At 40.6% G+C, this 15,121-nt stretch overlaps 1 protein-coding gene across 5 annotated transcripts in view; it reads right to left on the bottom strand.

Moving 5' to 3' along the window:
* The window catches only part of HDAC8 (histone deacetylase 8), a 210,164-nt gene that overhangs the window by 51,138 nt on the left and 143,905 nt on the right, over nt 1–15,121 (bottom strand). The gene's annotated exons all lie outside the window — the stretch shown is intronic.

Raw genomic sequence — 15,121 nt, 5'->3', positions numbered from 1 at the left:
CTGTTATCTACTGGTTCAGGCAGCTCTGAAGTCAGTCATTTGCTTTTAATTGTTTTTGACAAATTCCACAGGGAGAAAGTTTTCTACACTGAATGAGCTCTTGAGTCAGGTCTAATGAAGAAAGCCTTGTAAGTGGGGTCTTTCAGGGAACCACCAGACAGGTCAAATAATAATTCTCTGGGGATGAGGCTCTGAAGGAGTTCTAAACACTGTTCGCCCCCCTCTGGTGGCTTCTAGGTTTCTGGTTTTCACCATGATTGTGGACTGTTAGTTTTCAAGGCTACCACCTCTACTTGTTTTGGTAAATAAGTTTTATTAGAACCTAACCATTCTCATTCGTTTATGTATTGTCTATAGCTGCTTTTGTGTTAATAACAGTAGAGTTGAATAGTGGGACAGAGAAACCATATAGCCTAAAAAGCCTTAACTATTTATCACCTGGCCCTTTACTGAAAAAGTTTTCTGACCCTTGCTCTAGACTAGTGCTGGTTAGGAGAAATATAACATGAGCAACATATATAATTTTTTTTTGAGTAGCCACATTAAAAACTTAAAAAGAAACAGGTGAAATTAATTTTAGAAACATATTTTAACTCAATGTAGTCAAAATATTATCATCTCAACATATAATCAGTATAAAATTATTAGTGAGATATTTCACATTTTTCTTACTAACTCTTTGAAATCTGATGTGCATTTTATACTTACAGCACATCTCAGTTTGTACTAGCCACATTCCAAGTGCTAGTGGTTACCATATTGGACAAGATAGCTCTAGATCCTTGGTACTCAAAGTGTGGTCCCTGGACAGGCAGAAGTGTTTCACCTGGGAACTTGCAAGAAAGGCACAATCTCAGTCTCCACCCTGGACTTACTGGATCAGAATTTGCATTTAACAAGCCCTAGGTAATTCACATGCATACTGAAGCTTGAGAAGTAAAGGTGTATACCAATTTGCTATGCTACCTTTCTTTGGGATAAATACCCAGTGTATCCAAGGTAGTTTCTAATAGAAAATGTAACTCTCTGGGTAAAGTTGTCATTGTATTCTCTAGATCATGGTTGAATTGTCTGAAAATCAGTCCTGTAAGGTGATTGTGTGCCAGACGCTATACTCAGCACTGTGGGATTTGCTGAGCTGAAGAGGACAGGGTCCTTGCTTTCAGGGAACTTACAACTGCCAGAGGATGCCTGGAGAATAATACTCTGCACAAGAAGTCCAGTTTTCTTTCACATTAAATCCTCTAAATAACTTCTCCATCTCAAATGTAAATGTGGCAACTAGGCACTGGCTTGCTCAAGCAGGCATTCAACTCAAGAGGTTCATGGGACAGAAACAAAACAGTTTCACTCCATTTGAAATTGGCTCACGGCAACGGTCTGAAGCAAACACTCAGGCTTTAGGACAGGAACTCAATGGGTTCTTCTGAAAGGGTAGCAACCCTGTGTTTGTATAACAGGAAAGTTATAACATTCATCATGCTCAGATTCAGGAACTGTGCACTCAAGTCAAGAGAAACCTGACAGTCTGATTTCCAGGTTCCAGTGACTTAGAATAGGAATTCCTATTTAAAGCAAAGAAAATAAGAAATGAGGAAGTGCCAGTCCTTGTTTCTCTGTGTAGGTGTTGACAAGCTATTAAATCATTAGGCTGTCCCTTGCCAGAAGCAGCAGAATAAATCTTGGAAGTTGACAAATGGTCAGCAGCTCTGTGTGTGCCTGCACACTCAGAGGCACACACAAAGGGCACACTGTTTCCCTTGGTTTATCTCCTGGCTGTGTAAATATTTCATCTGACATTTGGATTGGATTCTGAGCTAGTTTCCCACCAAGCTGATGGTTTTTTAATCTGCTTTCATCAGCCTACAATAAACTGTCTAACCTGTCTGCACCGTGCAGTGTACTCTGCCCACTGGCAAACAGAACGAATGGAACCAGGAGATCCCCGACATACTTTTCTCAGATGTCTGAAGATGAGGAATTGCACCCAAGGTCTGCGCAAGCCAGAAACACAAGCACTTGCCTCATGTCATTATACCAGCACCCATGAGCCCTTCCCAGACTCTACCAGTGCCAACAGGAGGTCACGACACAAAACTTGGGCCCGCCACCCTATTAAGACAGATCTTTGGCTCAGCAGAATTGTGCCACTGCCAAAGATGAGGATGGCCGTAATCTCATTCATTCTGGTTTGTATGCATGCTGGCTTCTCTTCAGTTTCAGATGAATTCCTTTACTTGTGCAAAATGTAGGAAATGGTGGGATAACCCGAATCACAAATTACTGGCTCAGAACGCTCCCATATAATAAAAAGAAAGGAAGTACTAATATACACTACCATGTGATGACCCTTGAAAACATTATGTGGAGTGAAAGAAGCCATTAATAAAAGACCATGTATTGTGGAATTCCATTCCTATGAAATGTCCAGAATAGGCAAATCTATAGAGACAGAAGGTAGATTAGTGGTTACTAGGGTTGTGAGAAGAGTGATGGAGATTGACTGCTAGTGGGTATGGGATTTCTTTTAGGGGGGACAAGAATGTTCTGGAATTTGATCATGGTAATGATTGCACAACTCTGTAAATATATTAAATACCACTGAGTTTCACACATTAAATGGGTGAATTTTGTGCTATGAGAATTATGTCTTGATAAAACTGTTTTCCAAAAAAAAATTAAGGGTCATTAAATGATTTCTTCCCACTTCTGCCTCCAAATCTCCCACAGAAACAATCTTCTCAGCCTTGCTATTCTGTGTTCTACTTATAGGAAAAAGAAGCAAAAGCAAGACATGCAAGATGGTAGTAGGAAAGCTACAGGATCAGAAGAGTCTATCCACTCTACTGCCACAGTCCTCTAACATCCATCCATTCATCAATCCATCTGTCTGTCCATCCAACTCTCCATCCACCCATCCATTCATCGAAAGTCTGGTATGTACTAGGTACTAAGCATAGATAGAGCATAAGTAAACTCTGCCCTTTCTGTTAGGGGCTTATGATAATGATATTCTTAACACTGACTGAGACACCCTGGATTCATGAATTGCCTTTTGAATCATCAAAGATTAAGCTATGTCAATTGCAATGTTAGTGTTATTCATATTCCAATTTTGGGGAGGAAATTAGGAATTCAAGGATGATACCCTTCTTTCAAAGTTTCAATGCCTAAAATATAAACTATCCTGGGCAATTTATACTAATAGAAAAGCAAAATATTTAAAGGAGGAGGAAAGATGCAAACTTCTCGTTTCCTCAAGATGTTGTAAGCAAGAGTACTTAATGAAAATAGCCAAACCAGAAAGGTGACAGCATGTCTTTCAAGATTTCCTCCTTTCAAAGGAGTTGCTTTTGTGAATCCATGGCATTTATTAAGAAGTGACCTTTTCCTTTTTGTCTTAGTGTAAATGAAGACATAGATCTGCTGGTAATACTTCTGGTGTTAGTGAGTGGAAAGCTGGTATAAAGGAACTCAGTTGCTCATTTCTTCAGGCAGTGTGTCATATGGAGAAATAACATTTGCTCTTTGGAGTCAGGCAGGCCAGGGTTCAAATCCTACCACCCCCTTTCTTTTTTAAAAAATTTTTTTGGGAGGAGTTAATTAGATTTATTTATTTATTTACTTACTTATTTAAATGGCAGTATTGGGGATTGAACCCAGGACTTCATACATGCTGAAGCATGTGCTCTACCACTGAGCTCTATCCTCCCCCTCCCCCAGCTCCCCCTTTCAATTCAGGCCTTCACCATCACTTTGCTGCTGAGCTGCTCTTCCTATCTCTCAAAGTCACCTTTTGTACAGCAGCCCATGTAAACTCTCAAAATTACAAACTGGATCTTGTTATTTCCTTACTGTCAATCCTTCTTTGACACCACATCTTTGACAGAAAGGTCTAAGCTCCTTAGCATGACTCATAGAACATTGGTTTCATTGCCTGGCTCCAACACACCTCTCCAGCTACATCTCTTACCACTCACCACCTGACGTTTTTCACATAATGGTTTATAGTTGTGCAGACACACACACACACACACACACACACACACACACGCATATGCACTCACTCCTCTCTCTACTCGGGCTGTTATGCTCTCCGAAAACCATTTCCACCCCTTTGTGCCTGGATAACAGAATCAGTTTTTCATTGAGGGTAGGCAGCAGCAGAGCTGCTGTGAATACAGGCCCTCAAGCCGGATTCCAGGGCAAGTCAGAGCTCTGATCTAGCTTCTTTCCCCTAACTTTGGAACCTAGATTAGCGGCAGTTGAGAAGATCCTGACAAAAACTGCAAAAAGCCCGTTCAATTCTACCATAAGCTACTTACATTTTTTTTAATTAAAAAAAATCTGAGTCAGTAAGAGATGCAGACAGTATAAAATTCCAGAGGTAGGAAAGGATATTTACTAAAAGAATAAGTCTCTGCTATGCCCTTGACACCCAGTTCCCTTACCAGCGTTTTTGGGACTCTTTCAAGAGATAGACTGCATATGTAAGCATGAAAATATAACTTTCACTCAGTATGGTAACATAGTTTATACACTATCCCGAACTTGTCCTTTCATCTAACCATATTATCTTGGAGGTCATTTCACAATGACCAAACCTCTACTTGTAAGCATTTGGATTTTTTCTAAATTTTTTTTTTATAAAACTACTCCTTAAGACCTCTTTCACTCTTCTCACAGTGCCTCTGCTTACCAGAAGAGAAATTCTTTTAAAAAAAACCCTCAATTCCTTTCTATTCTTTTTCATGAAAAATTGCATTTACTGTGATTTTGCTTTCTCATCTCAAAGGTAATACTTTTCATTTGGAGAAAACTTGGAAGATATAAAAGAGCACAAAGTAAAAAAGATCACTCATATTTCTAACACCAGTTAACATTTGAATGAATGTCTTTCTGCTATTTTTTTTCTATTCATGTTGCTGACACTTTACAAAAGGTCTAGTCTCATAATTGAGGGGAAAAATATGTGATAAAATGCAGTAAAAAAGGAATTATGGCTTACCATGTTTTAGTCACTAAAGCACCCTAAATTTAATGCACACAACAACCTTATGAGGTGTGTACTAGTCTCCTCATTTTACAGATAGGGAAACTGAGGCACAAGAATTGTTCAGCTTAGGAAGTAATAGTACTGGGATTTGAGCCTAGATCTATCGGAGCCCAGGTTGTGCTCTTACTCACTGTACTCTACTGCCTTTGCCAGTCTACAGTGTCTAGAAAAATTGAAAAAGGGACAGACCCTGTGACCCAGCAATTCCATTTGCAGCTCTTTGCTCTTCAGAAACTTGCACATGTGCCCAAAGAGACAAGTTTAAGAATGTTCACTGCAATGGAGTAAATTCAGTGGCAAAAAATCAGGACTGATCCACTTGTCCATACAGATGTGAATGGATTAATAAAACAGAATAGCCATACAGTGAGATACCATAGAGCAGTTAAATGGACTGAACTAGATCTATGTGACTGGATCTCGAAAACAACATTGAATGAAAAATCAGGTTGCAAAACAATATGCACGTTATGGTACCATCTGTGTAAAAAAAAACCCCAAACATAAAACTCATTGCTCCACCCCTCTCCCTTGATACCATATCTAATTTCTGACTACTGTGAAAATGAAATAGATACACATCAAATTCTTGATGATGAATGCCTTTGGGGAGTCAGGAGCAGAATAGGACCGGGGATGAGGGTCACGGAAAAGTCAACTTATCTGTAATAATTTATTTTTAAGAAAAGACATAAAGCTGGGATAAAATCTTAACCAATTTCAATTCTGAATGGTGGAAATACGTGCCTTTGGTAATTTCTTCTCTGCTAGTAGACTGCATTTAAAAATAATGTTAGCTAATTTTCCTGAGCACTTATTATGTATCAGGTATAGTTCTAAGTGTTTCACATGGGTTGAGTCATTATAGCCTTACAAACACCCTATGAAGTAGGTACTATAATAGCTCCAATTTATAGATGAGGAAATTGAGGCACAGAGAGGTTAAATAAATTCCTTGGGTCACACAGTAAGTGGTGGGTGTATCTGGCTCCAGGTGTATTTTACACCTTTACCTTTCTAAAACTTTTCAAAATCTAAATAAAACAGCAGCAAAGCAAATCCCTAAATGCTGAAGGAATGACAGGTGTGTGTTGTGGGGGCAGTGGAATAAACACAATTGTGCAGTTGTTATTCTGCCTGCCACCTTCTGTTTGTATTTGCTCTATCAGCCTGGGGGTGGTGGTAAGAGCTCCACCCTGGAGCTGAGATAGCAAGAACTCAGAGTAGAAAGGCGGGGACCCTCTCTTGAGGGAATCAAACCAAAAACTCCACTCTGCCTCAAAAACAAAGCTAAACAACACAAAATATCAGGCAGAGCAAAATGAGATAGGCCAGTTGGGGGCATCACAGGGCAAACACTCCATTTGAGCCTGTGTGTGAACTGGAGTTCGCAGGAGTCAACTAAGCCGAGTTCCTAGATGAGAAAAGGCTGGGCAGGGAGGAGCTGGCAGCCAAGTAGGATAGAAAAATAAGACTGGGAGGAAAGAGGAAAGCCCTTTGACTTCTTAAGGCAGAAGGCAGCAGGTATCTGGGGAGTGAGGAGTTGGGTAGTCAGAGAAAGGGGAAGGTGGGGGGTGTTTCTGTAGTGCTTCCTGCTGTAGCCCCTGGTTTTCATACAGAAATCCCACTAGTCCCTGGAGCCATCTGCAAAGCAGCTCCCAGGCTCCCAGTAAATAAACAGATAGGAAAACAGTGGAGTGGGAAGAGAGGAAGACCACCCTGCTGGAAAGAGTCTGAAGAGCAACAGCGAATCATTTGAACAAGAAACGCTGTGAGGTTGTGCTGTGCAGTGCCACAGGGAGGAGCTTAGGACTCCAGAGCCAGCCTGCCTGAGTCTGAATCCTGGCCCTGCCAGTTATTCACTCTGCCAACTTGGGCAAGCCATCTGTGAAACGGGGCTAATCATAGACTTGTTGAGGATACAGATGAGTGAATGCATCTAAGACACTTTGAACAGTGAACAGCACCTAGTAATTACTCTATGAGTGTTCGATATTATTATTATCATCATTATATATGAGTATTTACTTGTTTCCAGGCACTGTGGTAGGACCTGGGGATGCAGGGAAGCATCAGACAGTTTTTGCCCTTGCACTTAGTTTAGTTGGGGGCAACAGATGAGCAAATGAATTGCAATGCAATACAATAAAGTCTCAGATAATCACAGATATTCCTCGACTTAACAATGTGGTTATATCCCAATAAACCCACTGCAAGTTGAAAATATCTTAAGTTGAAAGTGCATTTAATACATCTAACCTACTGAATATCATAGCTTAGCTTAGCCTAGCCTACCTTAAACATGCTCAGAACACTTACATTAGCCTACAGTTGGGCAAAATCGTCTAATGCAAAGCCTATTTTATAATAAGGTGTTGACTATTTCATGGAATTTATTGAATACTGTACTAAAAACAGAATGGTTGTATAAAGAATGTGTCTTAGGGTATTGGTTGTTTCCTCTTGTGATTGTGCAACTGACTGGGAGCTGCAGCTCGCTGCACTGCCCAGCATCACCAGAGAGTATCATACTGTATATTGCTATCCTGGGGAAAGATCAAAATTCAAAATGTGAAGTATGGCTTCTACTGAATGTGTATTGCTTTCACACTGCCATAAAGTTGAAAAATTGTAAGACGGATGATCGTAAGTCAGGAACAGTCAGTACCTGTGTCAGGTGCTATAGGGTCTCAGAGAAAGACATGATTGACTATGGAGGGGAGTGGTGGCCAGGGAGGACTTCACAGACAAATGACATGGGAGTTGGATCTTGAAGGAAGAGTAGGATTTTATCAGGCAGCCATGTGGGAGGAAGGTGATTCCTGGGATAGGAATATCTTGGTCAAAGGCATGGCTGGAACCATGGTTCAGAGCAGTGGGAAAAATAGATTAGGGTCCAATCTAGAAGGATCCTGTGTACTCTGCTAAGAATTTGGGACCTGTAACCTCTGGGAGGGTGTGTGTGTGTGTGTGTGTGTGTGTGTGTGTGTGTGTGTTGTGTGTGTGGGTGTTGTATTGTGTTTGAAGCAGGGGGATAACATGATTAAAGTTGCATTGGTCAAAAATAACTGACATGAGGGATGGGTTGTGGAGGGAAAAACTGAAGGGAGGGAGACCAGTTGTGCTGCACTGATGTCTCCATCCCTACACCTCTTTCTCTGGTGTTCTCTTTGTCAATCAACCATTCACTCAGTTGCCCAAGAAAGAACCTTGATTTCCTCCATGACACTTCCCTCTCGTTCAGCCCTACATATAATCCATCAGCAAGACTTGTTGTTCTACCTCCAAATGCATTTGGAATCTAGACCACCACAACAGCCTGCTAACTGGTCTCTTTTGTTCTACCAGTGTGCCTCTCTAATCTATTGCCTACAAAAAGGCCAGGGTGATTAAACACACATACACTGCTATACACTAAACTGTGTCCTCCTCAAATTCATATATTGAAACCTCAACCCCCAGTGTGACTATATTAAGAATAAAGAAGGGGGAGGGTATAGCTCAATGGTAGAGTGCATGCCTAGCATGCATGAGGTCCTGGGTTCAATCCCCATTACCTTTATTAAAACAAACAAACAAATAAACAAACCTAATTACTCCCCAACCCCCCCTCCAAAAAAAAGAATAAGGAAGTAATTAAGGTTAAATGATGTCATAAGGGTAGGGCCCTGATCCCATAGGATTAGTGCCCTAAAAGAAGAGACATCAGAACTTGCTCCCATTCTCACTTTCTCCCTCCTGCACTCCCCCTCTCTTTCCCTTTTCTCCTCCCTTTCCCTCTTCCTTTCTCTCTGTGCTCATGCACTGAGGAAAGGCCACGTGAGGACACAGCAAGAAAGTGGCTGTCTGCAAGCCAGGAAGAAAGCTCTTACCAGGAACAGACCCTACTGGATTTTGATCTGGGACAACTAGCCTCCAGAACTGTGAGAAAATAAATTTCTATTGTTGAAGACACCCAGTCTGTGGAATTTTGTTTTAGCAGTCAGGGCAGACTAATACACACACAGCATGCACATGCACGCATGGGTACACACATACACATCTTGTCTTGTCTTTCCTTTGTTTAAAACCCTTCAATAGCTGCCCACTATTTGGTTCACAGAAGTTGTAAGTCCTTGCCATAGCCTAAAAGGTTCTGTAATAACCGGTTCCATGACTATCTCTCCAACCTCACCTGTTATCCCTGGATTTCCCATCACTGGCCTTACTGTCTCTCCTTCAGTTCTTCAAGGAAGCACTGCTCTACTCTCTCCTAGGTCCTTCACATAGGGTGCTTCCTCCGCCAGGAAAGCCCTTCTTCTAGGCTCTTGCTTAATTGCCTCCACTTGGTCTTCAGAGCTCAGCTTTAACCTCAGTGCACTTTCTCCGATGCTTCCCCAGATTAGAGCACCTTTTCATGTCATATGCTCTCAACTTCCTCTACTTCTACTGGGTAGCACTCATCTCAATTGGGTTTAAATAATTAAGTTGGTAACTGAGTTTTTAATGCTATACCTCAGCTGAAGTGTAAGCACTTACAGGTAGGATTCACACCAACCTTCTTAAAACTGGATACCCAAGTGTGTGGCACAAAGTAAGCACACACTACTTGTTGAATGAATGAATGAGTGAATGAGACTACTGTAATGGTCCAGGCAGGAGCTGATGTGGGTATAAACCATAGCAGTGACACTATGGTGACTGGAATACATCTTGTTTCAAAAACAGCCTTAATAACTACACTATGTATTAAGATTTTAAAATGTTAGTAGTGTTAACAAAACTTTTAATTAAGCAAAGAGAAGTCATGCCCTCATGGTCATAACACTTAGTGCTATAGACTGAACTGTGTCCCTCTGACCCAAATTCATATGTTGGAGCCCTAACCATTCAGTGTGACTGTATTTGGAGATGGAGTCTTTGGTAGATAATTAGGTTTATATGAAGGTGGGGCCTTCATGATGGGATTAGTGCCCTTATAAGAAGAGACACCAGAGAGCTTTCTTTCTCTTTCTTTCTCCCTCCCATGTAAGGACACAGTGAGAAAGCAGTCATCTACAAGCCAGGAAGAGAGCCCTCATCAGAAACTGACCATGCTGGCACCTTGATCTTGGGCTTCTGGCTTCCAGATTGTGAGAAAATAAGTTTCTGTTGCTGATGCTGTCCAGTCTATGGTATTTTGTTACGGTGGCCCACGCTGATTAATGCACCTAATTTTGGCTATAGTATTGGTCATTATTTATGCACTGCCTTATACAGTTTTTCTCTAATTGTTTGTTGGGCACAGCTTCTGCCTCCCAGCTAGGCTATAAGTTCCTAGAAGTCATGGATCATGTCTTTTAAATCACCAGAAGCATGTACAACCAAGTTGGGCACCTGTTGGTAGTCAATAAATGCTTATAGAAGGAAAGGATACAACCGCACAGGGAGATATGCTGAGTGTTCATAGCTAGAAAAGGATACTGAGATTGCAGTTGATGTCAGCTTTGTCACAGATGTCCTAAGTGTCTCTCAACAAATTAGCATATTTCTCTCTTTCTATCCATTTGTTTCTTCAGCTGTGGTGTTTCTTCCCTTCCTTATGGAGTTTTGGTGAGACTTAAATATAAGCCAGTATTTTCAGAGCCTTTGTGAGGAAGCAGAGAGACTAGGTTTTTGAGTCAGAAAAACTTGGATTCAAGATCTCATTTTCTCACTTACTAATGTGTATTGGAGCACCAACTTTGAGTGAGGTGCTTCATGCACACGGACTCATTTGATCTCCACAACCACCCTGCATAGTACGTATGAGGACACTGAGCTTGTGAGAAACTGGGTAAATTACCCAAGGTCCCACTGCTAGTTAGAGGATCATAATCCCAAACTGGCTCAGGAGGCCACATTCTTTCTACCATGCTACAGGCTCCCGAAGAGGATAAAAGTTAACGTCTAGAAAGAATAACCTTTGTGGGAGGGTAAATAGGTTCAGTGGTAGAGCTCAGCATGCATGAGGTCCTGGGTTCAATCCCCAGTATCTCCATTAAGTAAGTAAGTAAATAAATAAATAAACCTAATTACCTCCTCCCCAAAACAAACAAAAAATACGTGCAAAAAAAAAAAAAATAGAAGGAATAACCTCTCACATTGGATTTCACAAGACTCCATTCAACAGGGACAAAAGTTCTTGTCTTTCTTTGGGGAAACAGGAAGCTGCCACCCTAATACTCAAGTAGTGTCATAAGGCCAGTCAGAATCAGATTTTGAAAAGGGACTGTGACTCCAAAGAGAATATGAGCCACTTGACTAGGCTTAGGGTGCCATGGGGTGGGGATGTAGCTGTCTTATTTACTTCTGCATTCTTAGAACCTAGCACTGTGCCTGGCTCTAGGAAGCACTTAATAACTCCTAGTGGAAAGAATTTACCCAGTTCAATGGAGGGGCTGAAAGAGAGTACATTCTGTGGCCTGGTACTGTGGCTTCTAGAAAGGTGTAGCTGTAGAGATTAGGCCTGAAAGAGCCAGTCACATAGCTGCTAAGGTTTGGAACTGAAGAAGTATTTTTCTAATACATCTTCATTCGTTCATTCTTTCGTTCTCTTTCTTTCGTTCTCTTTCTTTCTTTCTTTCTTTTCTTTCTTTTCTTTCTTTCTTTCTTTCTTTCTTTCTTTCTTTCTTTCTTTCTTTCTTTCTTTCTTTCTTTCTTTCTTTCTTTCTCTCTCTCTCTCTCTTTCCCTCTCTCTTTCTCTCTCTCTTTCTTTTTCTTTTTCTTTCTTTCTTTCTTTCTTTCTTTCTTTCTTTCTTTCTTTCTTTCTTTCTTCCTTTCTTTCTTTCTTTCTTTCTTTCTTTCTTTCTTTCTTTCTTTCTTTCTTTCTTTCTTTCTTTCTTTCTTTCTTTCTTTCTTTCTTCTTTCTTTCTTTTCTTTCCTTCCTTCCTTCCTTCCTTTCCTTCCTTCCTTCCTTCCTTCCTTCCTTCCTTCCTTCCTTCCTTCCTTTCCTTCCTTCCTTTCCTTCCTTTCTTTCTTCCTCTCTCTTTTTCTCTTTCTTTCGGGAAGGTAATTAGATTTATTTACTTATTTTGATGGAGGTACTGAGGATTGAGCCCAGGACCTCATGCATGCTAAGCAGGCACTCTACCACTGGGCTATACCCTCTGCCTTTCTTCCCCTTTTTAATACATTTTAGATTCACAATGAAACAAGATTCCCTGGTGAGAATTCTCCCCAAGACTGGATCCAGACACCTAATAAAAGGGTTACAAGTATACTTGTGTGTAATTTGCAAATGGTTTATGTCTAACTACATTCTCTGTCATCTGTTCTCTGGTGATTGTCAAGGTAAAAATTTATTACTACCCTAAAGGTTATTGCATAATTTATAAAAATAATGAAAATTTATCTTCTCTTTCTTAACCAAAAAGAACAGACAGTACCACGTTAACACTGTCAAGGCTGTTTAGGGCAGACAAGTCATATCTTTATTATTGCCAAATAAAGTGTTTGATCAATCACATTTAGGTTCTACTATAAAATTTAAAATGTGAGCTGTACCTATTCATATTAGCCAGGATCACTAAAGTTACTAGGATAGCAATCCCCTATGTCATCAACATGAGGACTGTCCCATTCAAATGGCATTTTGAGGGGATTCCAATTTCATAGAGGTCCTCCAAGTAGAAATCTGGGTTACTGAGGATTCAAAGCAAGGGTAGTTTTCCCTGCTGCTCATCAACGCAATTAAGGTTCAGTGGCAGAGACATACTTCTCAAGAGTAGAAGAGGCTGGGGTGACAGAGAGCAGAACTGTGAACATCCATTCCAAAGTCACAGGCGGAAGTTTTGCTCTGGAAGCCGGTCCTTGACAGAGTAGTAATTTATAAATAGAAAGCAATATGGAACTCATCATTCAGCAAACATGTATTGAGAGCCTGCTATGGGAAAGATACTAGGTAAGCATCACAACTTAATAAGGACTTTTGAACCTATCAGGTCTTTTCTTTTCATTGCCTTAAACTATCATGTCCTGGACAAATGCTGGAGAGGCTGTGGAGAAAAGGCAACCCTCCTACACTGCTGGTGGGAATGCAGTTTGGTAGAGAACAGTATGGAGATTCCTCAAAAGACTAGGAATAGACTTACCACATGACCCAGTCATCCCACTCCTGGGCTTATATCCAGAAGGAACCCTACTTCAGGATGACACCTGCACCCCAATGTTCCTAGCAGCACTATTTACAATAGCCAAAACATGGAAACAGCCTAAATGTCCATCAACAGATGCCTGGATAAAGAAGAAGTGGTATATTTATACAATGGAATACTATTCAGCCATAAAAACTGACAACATAATGCCATTTGCAGCAACATGGATGTCCCTGGAGAATGTCATTCTAAGTGAAGTCAGCCAAAAAGAGAAAGAAAAAATACCATATGAGATTGCTCATATGTGGAATCTAAAAAGAAAAAAAAAAAGAACATAAATAGATAACAGAAACAGACACACAGACATAGAATACAAACTTCTGGTTACCAATGGGGAGGGGAGTGGGAAGGGACAGACTGGGAGTTCAAAATTTGTAGATACTGACAGGCATATGTAGAATAGATAAGCAAGATTATACTGTATAGCCCAGGGAAATATATACAAGATCTTGTGGTAGCTCACAGTGAAAAAAATGCGACAATGAATATATGTATGTTCATGTATAACTGAAAAATTGTGCTCTGCACTGGAAATTGACACAACATTGTAAAATGACTATAACTCAATTAAAAAATGTAAAAAAAAAATCATGTCCTGGAACATTGCAAAAAACCAAAACCCCCCCCAAACCAAAAAAAACCCCAAAAAGCGCCAAAAACCAAAACCCCAAAAAACCACACACAAAAACCAAAACCAAAAAATGCAACCCCCCTGAACAAACAAACAAAAAGAAGCAAAAAAAAAAAAAAAAAATCATGTCCTGAATTTAAAAATGGCGATATAATCATGAGAAAAAAGAAAATCCAAACTCAGCATTAGTACAACTTATATGTGCCCCCTCAAGTGATGGTAGAAAGAATTGTTCAATATGCTTTAATGAGCTTTTGCACATGCTGTTCCCTCTGCTTGGAATTCTATTTCCCCTTCTCCTGCCTGCCTGGTGAAACCCTACCCATCCTTTAGGATACAGCTCAAATATCATCTCCTTTTTGTGAGCCCTTCTGATACCCTCCTGAGAGAATTCATCATTCTTTTCTCTGCACTCACAAAGCTCTTTGCACAGAACCTCTACTCTCACACCCCATTGTAACTGTTTTTCTTTCTCATACTGTACACTGAGCTTCATAAGTCAGGGAACACTTCTGATTCATCTTGGTACCCCCAGCATAATGCTTGCATATAGTAGTCAGTAAATGATTGCTGAAATCACCTGGCCACTTTGAAAAATAAATCTAGTAACACATTACAGAGTGTGTTACAGAAACCTAACAAGGCTTTGCATGTAGTAGGTGCTTAATGAAAGTGGGCTGACTTTGAATGCAGGAAAAATGGTGCTTCTCTTAGGTCAAGGCTATAGACACCAATTCTGCTAGCCCCTTCATGGCGCCACACAGCAGGTAGCAGCCCTACACAGACAGACATCCTTGTGATGTTCCAGGCACTGGATGGTACACGTGCCCCAAACCATCACTCCCACTGGCTCGCCAGAGAGCATGAAACGGTCCATTATTAGTCAGTTCTTGGGGTTAAGGCATTTGCTACAGAAGTTCCCTGTTGGATTACTTTCAGACAGAGGAAAAATACATCAGAAGCCACCTGAAAGACTTTGCACCTTTCAGAAGACCTGCAGATCATTCACGCCCCTCTCCTTCCAACGACAATCTGTAGTCCAGAGAGAATTCAGAACACAGGAAAAGGTCCTAAAGAGTCAAGCTCTCACACAACTTAAATTGTACCTTATAATCACAGTAGACAATGCCTGTCAGCTCAGAGTTACAAATTTCGCTGTTTGCAAAATCCTGTGAGGCACAAATCTAAAGAAGGTGAAAAAACACCAAATGCGAGTAAATATTATTAACATTTTTTGTATCAAAGCACTAAAAAAACCCCTAAACTTTGGCTTTTAATCAT

This window comes from Camelus dromedarius, chromosome X (assembly GCF_036321535.1).
Source record: "Camelus dromedarius isolate mCamDro1 chromosome X, mCamDro1.pat, whole genome shotgun sequence".
NCBI classification, from domain to species: domain Eukaryota; kingdom Metazoa; phylum Chordata; class Mammalia; order Artiodactyla; family Camelidae; genus Camelus; species Camelus dromedarius.
Note: the sequence above shows the minus strand (reverse complement) of the source record. Positions and strands in the feature narration are given on the sequence as shown.